Genomic DNA, 13,380 nt, shown 5'->3' with positions numbered 1-13,380 from the left:
AGCCTGGCTTGCCAATCTCTCTTTGTCAAGAGCAGCCTGGTTTGCCAATCTCTCTTTTTGAAGAGCAGCCTGAAACACCATTCCTTGTTACCACTGTAATGATCTATGGTGACACACATAATGAAATGGATGAAATTGTTCTTAGTCCGTACAACTAACCTCGATGACAAGATCGACTGGCCGTGGACAACGCGTTATCTCAGGACAGCTGCTCGACTGGCGCGCCTTGATCTCTGGGAGAGTGAGTGGACAACATATTATCCCATCTACAATGGCTATCAAGCCATGGGGCCTCCCGCCACCAGATATCATCACCAGCTCTGGGTCCAAAGGTTCCTGGCTAGGGTTAAAGTCATCCCCTTTCGTAGCCTTCCCCGCGTCCCTGTATGCCACGAGCTTATGGTGGGATGATATGTTGCTGAAGTTATTGGGATCATCCAGGTCAGACTCAGAGAATGCCTTCGCCTTCTTGTACAAGGCAGTATGGGCCATGCCATAAAGGTCGTACAAGTGTGGCATCTCCGTCTTATTGTGATGCACCTAAAAGAGAGGAACAAAATATTAGCATGAAGACTGAATTGCATGAATCATGAAGCAAATCACATACCCAGTTTCGTCCGAATTGAAGTAAGTTGGCGCTGCCTTGATGGTGTGGTAAACCAACCATTTGGCTACGCCGATCCTTCGCATTCTCGTGGACGGCTCGCCAGCTTCCTGTGCACCACTCATCAACCAACGCCTCCCAACAATCCATCTTATCCGCACACCATCTCGGGGGAACGTGTAAGTTATTAGAAAGAATTTTGAGCGCTACGCCTATGAATGAAATCAAGAAAACTACGTAGAAGGATTTAAGAATAGGTAATTACCTTCATGTATTGCTCCTTCTTGAGAAACTTTCCACGGCAATCCTTCTTCTGCTTCTTAATACCACGCGTGCCGTAGTAGTATCGAATAGCCTGCGGCCGAGCCTCATGGCATTAGTTCTGTAGTAACCGCCTACACTCAGCCTCGAGAACCCTGGCCGCCTCCTCCTCATATCCATCCTCACACCTATAGAAGGTCTGCAATCAAACGTGAAAACACCGATTAGTACAATAATTAGCTATATTGTTAATTTTAGATTGTGTGAAAGGATAATTTACCCAAAAGCTCTTGATCACCATCTCGGCCCTCGTGTGGCACAAGACACCATCTATAATCTCCTCCGGTGGGGCCTATGCAGCCTGGTAGTGCTCCCAGGAAAATCCTAGTGTAGGAACCTGACCCTCACCAGGCAACGTGACAAACCCCGGGAAATTTGTCCGGCAAAGCACACGAAGGACGGAGTTCGGCCAGCAGACTCCAAGAGGGTGTACCCATCCCCTGTAGTATGATAAGGTCAACGCATTAGGTATTTGAACAAACTTGAAGGAAAAAGCTAAAAAAAGAGTAAATGTACTTACCTCTCTCCTTGAGGTTTAATCACCGGCCTCTGCTCGCGGGTAGCCGGCATGAGCATTTGGCGACGTAACGGCTGTTTGAAATATACGTGAATAAGAGCAGTTCAAATGAATTAGAAGTTATGGGAAAATGTGTCGAGAACTCACTCGATGTACGGCCGCACTTCTGTTAGGTTGTTGAAGATATACAACGAAATGTTCTGCCATTCTTCGACATCCAACATTATTGGTTTCGAAGCACCGGCTGGTGCGAGCTTCCCTTTGAATAGGCTGAGGTTGGACCCACCTTTTTAGGGTCTGCATCATTGTGCCCAGGCTTCGGATTATGCAAATGATGATTTTTGGCTTCGTAGTGTGTTGTCACAAAGTTTGCCACCTCCTCAGTAATGAATGCCTCATCCATCGATGCTTCAATTCTATGCTTATTTTTCCATTTAGCTCGAAGGGTCTTCTGCATCCTCTCAGTTGCATAGCACCAACGATCTTGTACGTGCGCACCCAATCTTGCCTCGGTTGGTAGATGTAAAATCAAATGTTGCATTGGATTAAATAAGCACGGTGGAAAGATCTTCTCTAACTTGCACAACAACTCCGGTGCAAACTCCTCCATGTCTTCTACCACGCCAGGCGACAATTCTTTCGCACAAAGAGCACGGAAGAAATAGCTCAGCTCCGCCAGTACTAGCCATTCATCCTCATGAATAAAGCCACGTAACATCACCGGCATTACCCGCTCTATCCATATGTGCCAATCATGACTCTTGAGACCAAAGATTTTTAATTTTTCAAGACTCGCTCCCCTCTTTAGATTCGCTGCATACCCATCGGGGAACATCAAGTGCATTTTGACCCACAAGATAATTTCCCTCATAGCTGGCCTTCCAAGATTGAACCAGGCCTTTGGCTTCCACCACTTCTGCTTTCCTTTGCCTTCTCGCATGTTTTGTAACGGTCTATGACATAGTGTCTCTTGATTCACTCTAGCCTTAGTATTATCCTTTGTCTTCCCATCTATGTCAAACAATTTACCAAAAATAGCCTCTCCGATATTGTTTTTCTGTGTGCATCATGTCGATATTGTGTGGAAGAAGGAGGTCTTTGAAGTAAGGCAGAGCCCAGAAGCATGGCTTGTGAGTCCAGGCGTGTTTTTAATTATACCCCTTGAAATACCCTGGATGCTCTGGATCAGGCTCGAGGCCGTTTAACTGATCCAGGATCTGTTGGCCTATCAACACAGGTGGTGCCAAGTTTTTGACAACTTTACCTTTGGTAAAGTTCTTCTTGTCTTTTCTGAACTGATGGTTAGGATCCAGGAACTGTCTATGCAAGTCAAAGCAAGAATACTTCCGACCCTCCTGCAACCAATGAAACTGAAGAGCTGCTTTGCATTGGGGGCACGGGAACCTTCCATGCGCACACCATCCAGAGAATAGCGCATACGCTGGCAAGTCATGCATAGAGTACATGTACCACACATGCATTTTGAAGTTTTCTTTTCTAGCGGCATCGTATGTCTTGACCCCATTATCCCAAGCTTCTTCCAATTCATCGTTAAGCGGTTGCAGGTACACATTCATATTCTTCCCCAGATAATTGGGCCCTGGAATTATCAACGTCAGAAATATGTCCTTTCTTTGCATAATCTGCCCGGGGGGAGATTGAGTGGAATGAAAAATACAGGCCAACAACTGTATTGGTTTGCCGTCATGCCGAAGGGATTAAAACCATCCGTGGTGGCACAGACTCGAGGATTCCTTGGATCTGCCGCTTTATCTTGATGCAAACCATCGAAATGTTTCCACGCTTCCCCATCCGATGTGTGTACCACCATCTTATTCCCATCCGCATCTAGTTCGGTTCTTTTGCCCAATTTGTGCCATGTCTTCTGTCTGGCTGTCTCTTCGACCATGAAAAGATGTTGAAGTCTTGGTACGATTGGCATATACCGAAGAACACTAACTGCGATTTTGGTCTGCCTCTTCTCACCCATACCATTGTCTACCACAAGATACCTGCAAGACTCGCAATTGGGACAATAGTCCAAGTGTGCGTACTCCTTCCTAAATAAGACACATCCTTTCTCACATGCATCTATCTTCTCATAGGGCATCTTAAGTACATGAAGTATTTTGGTACAGGTTTGCAGGCATGACATGGCCTTTGGGTAGGAAGCGTCCAAATAGTGTCATCATCGCGTCGTAGCATTCTCTTCCCAAGTTTAATTGAGCCTTCGGAGCCATTACTTGTGCAATTGCATCCAGCTGACAGAGCTCAGTGTGCTCATGGAGAGGACGTTTTGAAGACTCCAACATTTCATAAAAGGCCTTTGCAGATTCCTCCATCTCATCTTCCGAATCCCGAGCATCATCAAAGTCTTGCACCATGTCTTCGATCCCGGTACCATGCTCGTCCGTGCGACGGCGGACCACCTCATCTATTGTGCGTTGTATAGACTCACCATGAAATGTCCACACCATATAATTAGGCTTAAAACCCCTCCTCTACAGGTGTTTAATCATTACAACCTCTGTCGTCTTTTTATAGTTGTCGCATCCAGGACAGGGGCAATAGTTTCTTTCCTGGCCATTTGCAAATGTGGCTTTCACAAATTCTTTTGTTTTTACAAACCATTCTTTCGTCATCTCTTTCTGACTAGGGTGACCGGTATACATCCACACACGATCACTCAACTTGCCTAGCTACTAAAGACAGAAGAAATATATTTATATATAATTTAGCATTTATATTCATCGGTTAATCAGGTTAGCCATTTTTATTACGTCTAGGCAACCTACACGCTAATAGGTAAAGATAGGTCCTAATCCCACCCGAGTATGTGTAGATTGGGTTCGTTTTCCCATGCTCTGCTCCGGATCCAACGCAAAATTTCGGTAGCACCTCCCCGTTGTTCTCCTGATACACGTCTCCACAATAAACAGAGAGGAGATGCATCCGGAGAACAACAGGGAGGCACTGACGAAATTCCGCATCGGATCCAGAGCACAGCATACGGGAAAACAAACCCAATCTACACATACTCGGGTTGTCATGGATAATGTTGGACAATTCTAAAGGATGGCGGTTATAAATATGCAAAGACATGCATATTTATAGATGTCTCCCTTTCGAACAGGAGACGCATACTGGTCACACATACTGATAAATTAATTTAATTACCTAAATCTAGAAAGTTTCACCCGGAAACCGAGCCATAGTAAATGAAGGGGCGGGGAGGAGATGAAATTTGTACTGACTCACGAATGTAGGGGCGGAGCTCGTACAACGCACGGGGAGGTCTTCACACAGCAGACCTCACAGCGACGATACAACTATCACACGTAAATCCACCAGATCAACACAAATATTCTAATTATGTCATTTTAGAGGAAAACAAGTTAAGAATATAATATTCATGATCTAACCAAGGTTTTTATGCCATTTTGTAGCTAAATGGGCTAATTATCTCATTTTTGGGGGAAAATAAGGTAAGGAGAATAAGATAGAGGAGAAGAAAGAGGAGGAGGAGGAGAAGAAGAAGAAATCAAGAAGAAGGAGAAGGAGGAGGAGGAGAAGAAGGAGGAGAAGAAGGAGGAGGAGAAGGTATTCTTCTTCTCTTCTTCTTTTCTTCTTCTCATTCTTATTTTTGTCTTCTCCTCCTCCTCCTCTTCTTCTTCTTCTTCTTCTTCTTCTCCTCCTCCTCCTCCTCTTCTCCTCTTCTCCTCCTCCTCCACTTCTTCTTCTTATTATTCTTTCTATTAAGCTAACTAAATAACTAACCTAACTAACCAAGCTAACTAAACCTACCGCTAAACCTATATAGCACTAAACAGAAAAAAATAACAAAAACAGAATCTACCACTAAGTAACTAAAAAAGAATCTAGCTACCACTAAATACCAAACAATAAAAAATCAACTTCTTCTTCTTTTTTCTCTTCTTCTCCTTCTTATTTTTTTCTTATTCTCTTCTTCTCTTCTTCTTTACTTCTTCTCCTTCTTATTTTTTTTCTTCTCTTCTTCTTCTTCTTCTTCTTCTTCGTCTTCTTCTTCTCCTTCTTATTTTTTTCTTCTCCTCTTCTTCTTCTTCTTCTTCTTCTTCTTCTTCTTCTTCTTCTTCTTCTTCTTCTTCTTCTTCTTCTTCTTCTTCTTCTTCTTCTTCTTCTTCTTCTCATCCTCCCCCTCCTCCTACTCCTCTTCTTCTTCTCCTCTTCTCGTCCTCCTCCTCCTCCTCTTCTCCTCTTCTCCCCCTCCACCTAACTAGCCAAGCTAACTAACTAACCTATCTAATTTAACAAGCTACCACTAATTAAGAAAAAAAGATCTACCACTAAACTACCTACTATTTAACAAAAATAATGCGGGTGCGGGGGGGGGGGGGGAGTGTGGGGGCTCACCGGGAGGGGCAGCTATGGTGGGGCCGGGGCTGTTGGGGGTGGCGGGGCGGCGGCGCGACGGTGGTGGGGTAGCGGCAGCGGGGCCAAGGTGGGGCAGCGGCGGGATGGTGGTGGTGGCGCGACGGTGGCGGCGGGGGCGACAGGGGCGGCGGCGGGGGCGACAGGGGCAGTGGTGCGATGGGGGTGGCGGCCCGACGGTGGTGGCGGCAGCCAGTGGGCGTCGGGGATTGGGAGAGAGAGACGGGGGCGCGCAGGGTGAGCCGTTACAGAGAGAGAGAGGGGCGGGGTGGGGGGGGGGGAAGGAGCCGTTAACGGAGTTAGCTCTTTGCCGTCTGCCGGCGAACGGCAAAGAGTCTAGACTCTTTGCCGTCTGCCGGCGGACGACAAAGAGTCTAGACTCTTTGCTGTCCGCTAGCAGATGACAAAGAAGGGACTCCAATTTGACCTAACCACCCCGCGGTCAGGTGGGCCCACCTACATCATTGCCGTCCGCTGTGAGACTCTTTGCCGTCTGCTAGCTGACGGTAAAGATGTTCCTCATGTCAAAAACACTCTATGCCATCAGCCAGTGCTTTGCCGTCTGCTTTGTTGAAGCTGATGTTAAAGACACTCTTTGCCATCATCTAGCAGACGGCAAAGACTAGGCAGATCTGCTATTATCTTGTCAAACTTTGGATGTTTTGTATGCCTTTTATATCTTCTTGGGACTAACTTATTAACTCTGTGCCAAGTGCCAGTTCCTGTTTTTTCTGTGTTTTTGACCTTTTTCAGAGGAGAATATTAAACAGAGTCCAAACAGAATAAAACCTCCGAAAAGATTTTTTCTGGGACAAAAGATACGGAGGGAGCTTGAGAACCCAGGCAGAGGGCACCAGGGGAGGACACAAGCCCCCTAGCCGCGGCCTGGGGGGGCACGCCTAGCAGGCTTGTGGGCCCCTGTGGCTCCTCTACCCCTACTTCTTCCGCCTATAAATCCCCGAAAAATCCAAAACCACGGGAGAGAGCCATAGAAATACTTTTCCGCCGCCACAAGCTTCTGTCTCCGCAAGATCCCATTTGGGGCACGTTCTGGTGCCCTACCGGAGGGGGGATTCGGACACGGAGGGCTTCTTCATCAACACCATTGCCTCTCCGATGATGCGTGAGTAGTTCACCATAGACCTTCGGGTCCATAGCTAGTAGCTAGATGGCTTCTTCTCTCTCTTGGATCTTCAATACAAAGTTCTCCATGATCTTCATGGAGATCTATCCGATGTAATCTTCTTTTGTGGTGTGTTTGTTGAGATCCGATGAATTGGGGATTTATGATTAGATTATCTATGAATCTTATTTGAGTTTCTCCTGATCTCTTATATGCATGATTTAATATCCTTGTAATTCTCTTCGAGTTATGGGTTTTGTTTGGCCAACTTGATCTATCATTCTTGTAATGGGAGAAGTGCTTGGTTTTGGGTTCATACCGTGCGGTGACCTCACCCAGTGACAGAAGGGGGTAGCAAAGCACACATCGTGTTGTTGCGATCAAGGGTAAAAAGATGGGGTTTATATCTATCACATGAATTTATCCCTCTATATCATGTCATCTTGCTTAAGGTGTTACTCTGTTTGTCATGAACTCAATAAACTAGATGCATGCTGGATAGAGGTCGATTTGTGGAGTAATAGCAGTAGATGCAGAAAGTATCGGTCTACTTGTCTCGGATGTGATGCCTAAATGTATGATCATTGCCTTAGATATCGTCATGACTTTGCGCGGTTCTATCAATTGCTCGACAGTAATTCATTCACCCACCGTAATATTTGCTATCATGAGAGAAGCCTCTAGTGAACACTATGGCCCCCGGGTCTACTTCACATCTAATTTTCAGCCCTATACTCTTACTTTGTTGCACTTTCCGCCTTCAGATCTCACCTTGCAATCAATCGTGAAGGGATTGACAACCCCTTTGTAGCATTGGGTGCAAGTTTGTTGTTTTTGCGCAGATACGGTGGAGACTTGGCTTCATACTCCTACTGGATTGATACCTTGGTTTCTCAAACTGAGCGAAATACTTACTACTACTGTGCTACATCACCCTTTCCTCTTCAAGGGAAAAACCAACGCAAGCTCAAGAGGTAGCACACACCCACTATCGGTGTTCTGGGAATGGGGCTACCAGGACTCGCCTGTCTGTGGCCCAGGGCTGGCCCATTTCATCCACCAAAAAGCCAACAGGTCCGGCGCCACTCAAGGGAAGGCCCTCGCGAGGGGACGAGCCTCGCAAGGAGGAATAGCGTCAAGACCCACAGGGGGCCTCATCAGGACCCCTCCAGAGCGGCGGATATTTCGAGGCGAGACCCCGCCTCACGAGTCAAGGATGACGCGGAGGAAGGACATGCGAGCAACTGACAGGAGGACGGAGCAGTTTTCCCTTTAGTGCAAAGGGGTCAAGGACGTACCGGCGTTCCCAAGTCATCTCCCAGAGGTTTCCTTTCTGGTGCAATAAAGCCATCGCCGCCCGCCAACAGGACAGACGTCATCCCTCGACCCGTCCCGGCGGAGCTGGCAATCACTTTGCATGCAAAGACCACTTTTGGGTAGGGGAGCATGTTCCCGTGTTCCCCTTCAAAATTGGCCATTGTGGGATTCCTTCCCGCCGAAACGATAAGGGAAGAGGACCGGGGCCACCACTATATATAGAGAGAGTAGGTTACTTCATAGGGGAGAGATCCATTCATTCACACGCAGACACCACACAAAGGCCACTCAGCCTCCGGAGGCCCTCGAACACCGTACTAGTTCATCCACCAACCTCCACGTGAGGCAATCCACCAAAGCAGGAGTAGGGTATTACGCTTCTCTGCGGCCCAAACCTGGGTAAACGGCCGTGTTCTGTGTCTTCCTCACCATCAAGTGAGTTCTCTGCCATCCTCATCGAGTAGCGAGTTCGGTGAGGCGAGCCCACAAGAGATCTTCATACATGCCCATGAGTTCGAATCTTTAGGGTTTTGCGGAGCCCGAAATCCGACATTTGGCGCACTAGGTAGGGGGTGTGTCAAGGTCTCTCCGAGGGTTCGGCCCACTAAAGCTGGTCACACTTATGGTAGGGAGACGGCGAATCCGCGTGGAGACGCGGGCCGCTAGAGTTGCACGGCTGGCGCAGGCGGACCAGGACGCCCCACGACACTCCGTGACCCCGACGGCCGGCGTTCACACCGGACAGGCTTCCAACGAGCGCTGGGGGCAGCCACCTTCACCAGCCACACGACATTCCCCCGTCGACCCGACCCTTCCACGCGTCCATGCTGTTCCTCCCCCTTCCGAGCCTGTCAGCATCCGACGCGCAAACATGTCGCGCTCCTGGTGGCGCATGAGCTCAGGTGCCAACACGCCGCTCGCCGCCGCCCCGTCGGTGGGCATAGGCGTGCCATTGGGCGTGACATCACCGGCGAGACATCACCGACAAGACCCAAGCGCGCCCCCGTGGGAACCGCGCTCATCAGCCTACATCGCCAGGGCATACAACGGGGGAACCATGCAGGAGTGCCGCAAACATCCACTCAGGCCCGCCCCCACTGGGGATTCGGCGGGAGCTGCCGGAGGCACGGGATTTGGCCGCGCTCGGGAGGCGTCATCCAGCGTCCCCCGACGTGCTTCACAAAACAAGGAGGGAATACCGGAGGCCCAACTACATCAACACCTGGAGGCGCGCGCGGTTCGACGACGATCGCGTTGGCACACGCATGGGCTACAGAGGAAGCAGCACACAACATCACTACGGCAGGAGGCCCGCACACAACCCGCGGGCAGCCCCCGTGCAAAAATGTTTGAACAGCACTGTGGGGTGGCCCGCAGGGGTGGCTTCGCGGGGATGCCCATCGCGGGTGTCCTCGTGGAGCACACCTGCTGGCCGGGAGCTGCTTCGGGCAGACGTCTGGGTCTGGGGACCGGTGACCTCTCGCCTCGGACAGGGTGGACGCACCGGTGTGTCCCGGCCGAGAGGCCCCAGCTTGGGAACAGAGGGTGGAGCTGTTGGAAATATGGCCTAGAGGCAATGATAATATAGTTATTATTATATTTCCTGTTTCAAGATAATTGTTTATTATCCATGCTATAATTGTATTGAATGAAAGCATAGATGCATGTGTGGGTATATAGACAAAACAATGTCCCTAGCAAGCCTCTAGTTGGCTAGCCAGTTGATCAAGGATGGTTAAGGTTTTCTGATCATACGCAAGTGTTGTCACTTGATAACTGGATCACATCATTAGGAGAATCATGTGATGGACTAGACCCAAACTATGAACATAGCATGTGATCGTGTCATTTTATTGCCATTGTTTTCTGCGTGTCAAGTATTCATTCCTATGACCATGAGATCATATAACTCACTGACACCGAAGGAATACCTTGCGTGTATCAAACGTCACAACGTAACTGGGTGTCTATAAAGGTGCTCTATAGGTATCTCCAAAGGTGTCCGTTGAGTTAGTATGGATCAAGACTGGGATTTGTCACTCCGTGTGACGGAGAGGTATCTCGTAGCCCACTCGGTAATAGAACATCACAAACAAGCCTTGAAGCAATGTAACTCAAGTGAAGTCACGAGATCTTGTATTACGGAACGAGTAAAGAGACTTGCCGGTAACGAGATTGAAATAGGTATACGGATACCGACGATCGAATCTCGGGCAAGTAACATACCAAAGGACAAAGGGAATGACATACGGGATTATATGAATCCTTTGCACAGAGGTTCAACCGATAAAATCTTCATAGAATCTGTAGGATCCAATATGGACATCCAGGTCCCAGTATTGGATATTGACCGAGGAGTATCTCGGGTCATGTATACATAGTTCTCGAACCTGCAGGGTCTCCACACAAAAGTTTCGATGATGTTTTAGTATAGTTGAGTTATATGTGTGGTTACCGAAGGTTGTTCGGAGTCTCGGATGAGATCACGGACGTCACGAGGGTTTTTGGAATGGTCCGGAAATGAAGATTGATATATAGGATGCTTTCATTTGGTCACCGGAAAGTTTCGGGCATTACCGGCAGTGTACCGGGAGTGACGAACGGGTTTTGGGGATTCATCGGGAGGGGCCCACCCACTCGGGAGTGAAGCCAGCCCAATAGGGCCATGGCGCCACACGTGGAAAAAACCAAAAGAAAAAGAAAAACAAGGAAAGAGGGAGGCGGGAAGGAAGGAGGGGACTCCTTCCCCCAAACCGTATTGGGGTGGGAGTCCACCTCCTCCCACTCGGCCGGCGCCCTCGGGGATCCCTTGAGCCACAAGGCTAGCCCCTCCCCTCCTCCTATATATATTGGTGGTTTAGGGCTTTTTGAGACACAACTTTTCCACATGCAACTCAAACCTATACCATGTAGTTCTTGCTCTAGATCGGATTTCTGCGGAGCTTGGGCGGAGCCCTCAAGGAGTAGATTATCACCACCACCGGAGCGCCGTCAGGCTGCCAGAGAACTCATATACTTCTCCATCTGTCTTGCTGGATTAAGAAGGCCGAGATCGTCATCGAACTGTACGTGTGCTGAACGCAGAGGTGCCGTCCGTTCGGCGCTAGATTGGAATGAATCGTGGGACGACGGTGATTTGAATCACGAAGTTGTACCACTACATCAACCGCGTTTCTTAACGCTTCCCGCTTAGCGATCTACAAGGGTATGTGGATCTAATCTCCTCTCATAGATGGACATCACCATGATAGGTCTTCGTGTGCGTAGGAAATTTTTTGTTTCCCATGCAACGTTCCCCAACTGTGGCATCATGATCTAGGTTCATGCGTAGATGTTATCTCAAGTAGAACACAAAAGTTTTTGTGGGCGTTGATGTTTGATTTATGCCCTCCTTAGTCTATTCTCGATTCGGCGGTATTGTTGGAGTGAAGCGGCCCGGACCGACATTACTCATACGCTTACGAGAGACTGGTTTCATCGACTGACATGCAACTCGTTGCATAAAGATGACTCGCGGGTGTCGGTTTCTTCAACTTTAGTTGAATTGGTTTTGAGTGACGCGGTCCTTGGAGAGAGGTTAAATAGAAATTTGCACATCTCCGTTGTGGTTTTTGCGTAAGTAAGATGCGATCATAATAGATACCCATAGCAACCACGTAAAACATGCAACAACAATTTAGAGGAAGTCTAACTTGTTTTTGTAGGGTATGCTGGTGATGTGATATGGCCAAAGACATGATGTGATATATTGGATGTATGAGATGATCATGTTGTAATAGTTAATATCGACTTGCACGTCGATGCTACGGAAACCGGCAGGAGCCATAGGGTTGTCTTTGAACTAACGTTTGTGTTTGCACATGCGTTTACTATATTGCTAGGTCGTAGCTTTAGTAGTAATAGCATAGATAGCACGACAACCTCAATGGCGGCACGATGATGGAGATCATGGTGTGGCGTTGGTGACAAGAAGATCATGCCGGTGCTTTGGTGGTGGAGATCAAGAAGCACAAGATCATGCCCATATCATGTCACATATGAATTGCATGTGATGTTAATCCTTTTATGCACCTTATTTTTCTTAGAACGACGGTAGCATTATAAGGTGATCTCTCACTAAAATTTCAAGATGAAATTGTGTTCTCCCCGACTGTGCACCATTACGACAGTTGGTCGTTTCGAGACACCACGTGATTATCGGGTGTGATAGACTCAACGTTCACATACAACGGGTGCAAAACAGTTGCACACGCGGAACACTCTGGTTAAACTTGACGAGCCTAGCATGTGCAGATATGGCCTCGGAACACAAGAGACCGTAAGGTCGAGCATGAATCATATAGTTGATATGATTAGCATAGAGATGCTTACCACTGAAGCTATACTCAACTCACGTGATGATCGGACTTGAGTTAGTGGATTTGGATTATGTACCACTCAAATGACAAGAGGGATGTACTTTTTGAGTGGGAGTTTATTAAGTAATTTGATTATTTAAACTCTAGTTATCTTGAACATAGTCTAAGTCCACTTTCCAATATTTTATGTTGTAGATCAATGGCTCACGCAATAGCAACCCTGAATTTCAATTCGTTCCTAAAGAAAGCTAAGTTGAAATATGGTGGAAGCAACTTTGTAGACTGGGCACGTAATCTTAGGCTCATCCTACAAGCTGGGAAAAAAATTATGTCCTTGATGTTGCGCTAGAAGATGAACCACCCGCTATGTCTGACCAAGATGTTTTGAACGCTTGGCAATCGCGTAAGGAGGACTACTCAGTAGTTCAATGTGCAGTCTTGTATGGCTTGGAACCGGGACTTCAACGTTGCTTTGAGCATCATGGAGCATATGAGATGTTCCAGGAGTTGAAGTTTATCTTTTAGAAGAATGCGCGGATCGAGAGGTATGAGACCTCCGATAAATTCTATGCTTGCAAGATGGAGGAAAATTCGTCTGTGAATGAACATGTGCTCAAGATGTCTGGGGACTCAAACCGTTTAGCTGAGCTGGGGATTGAACTCCCGCAAGAGGCTATCACTGACATAATTCTTGAATCACTGCCACCTAGCTATAAGAGCTTTGTGTTGA

This window comes from Hordeum vulgare, chromosome 7H (assembly GCF_904849725.1).
Source record: "Hordeum vulgare subsp. vulgare chromosome 7H, MorexV3_pseudomolecules_assembly, whole genome shotgun sequence".
Classification (NCBI taxonomy): Eukaryota; Viridiplantae; Streptophyta; class Magnoliopsida; order Poales; family Poaceae; genus Hordeum; species Hordeum vulgare.
The sequence above is the reverse complement of the archived record's forward strand: the minus strand, read 5'-3'. Positions refer to the sequence as shown.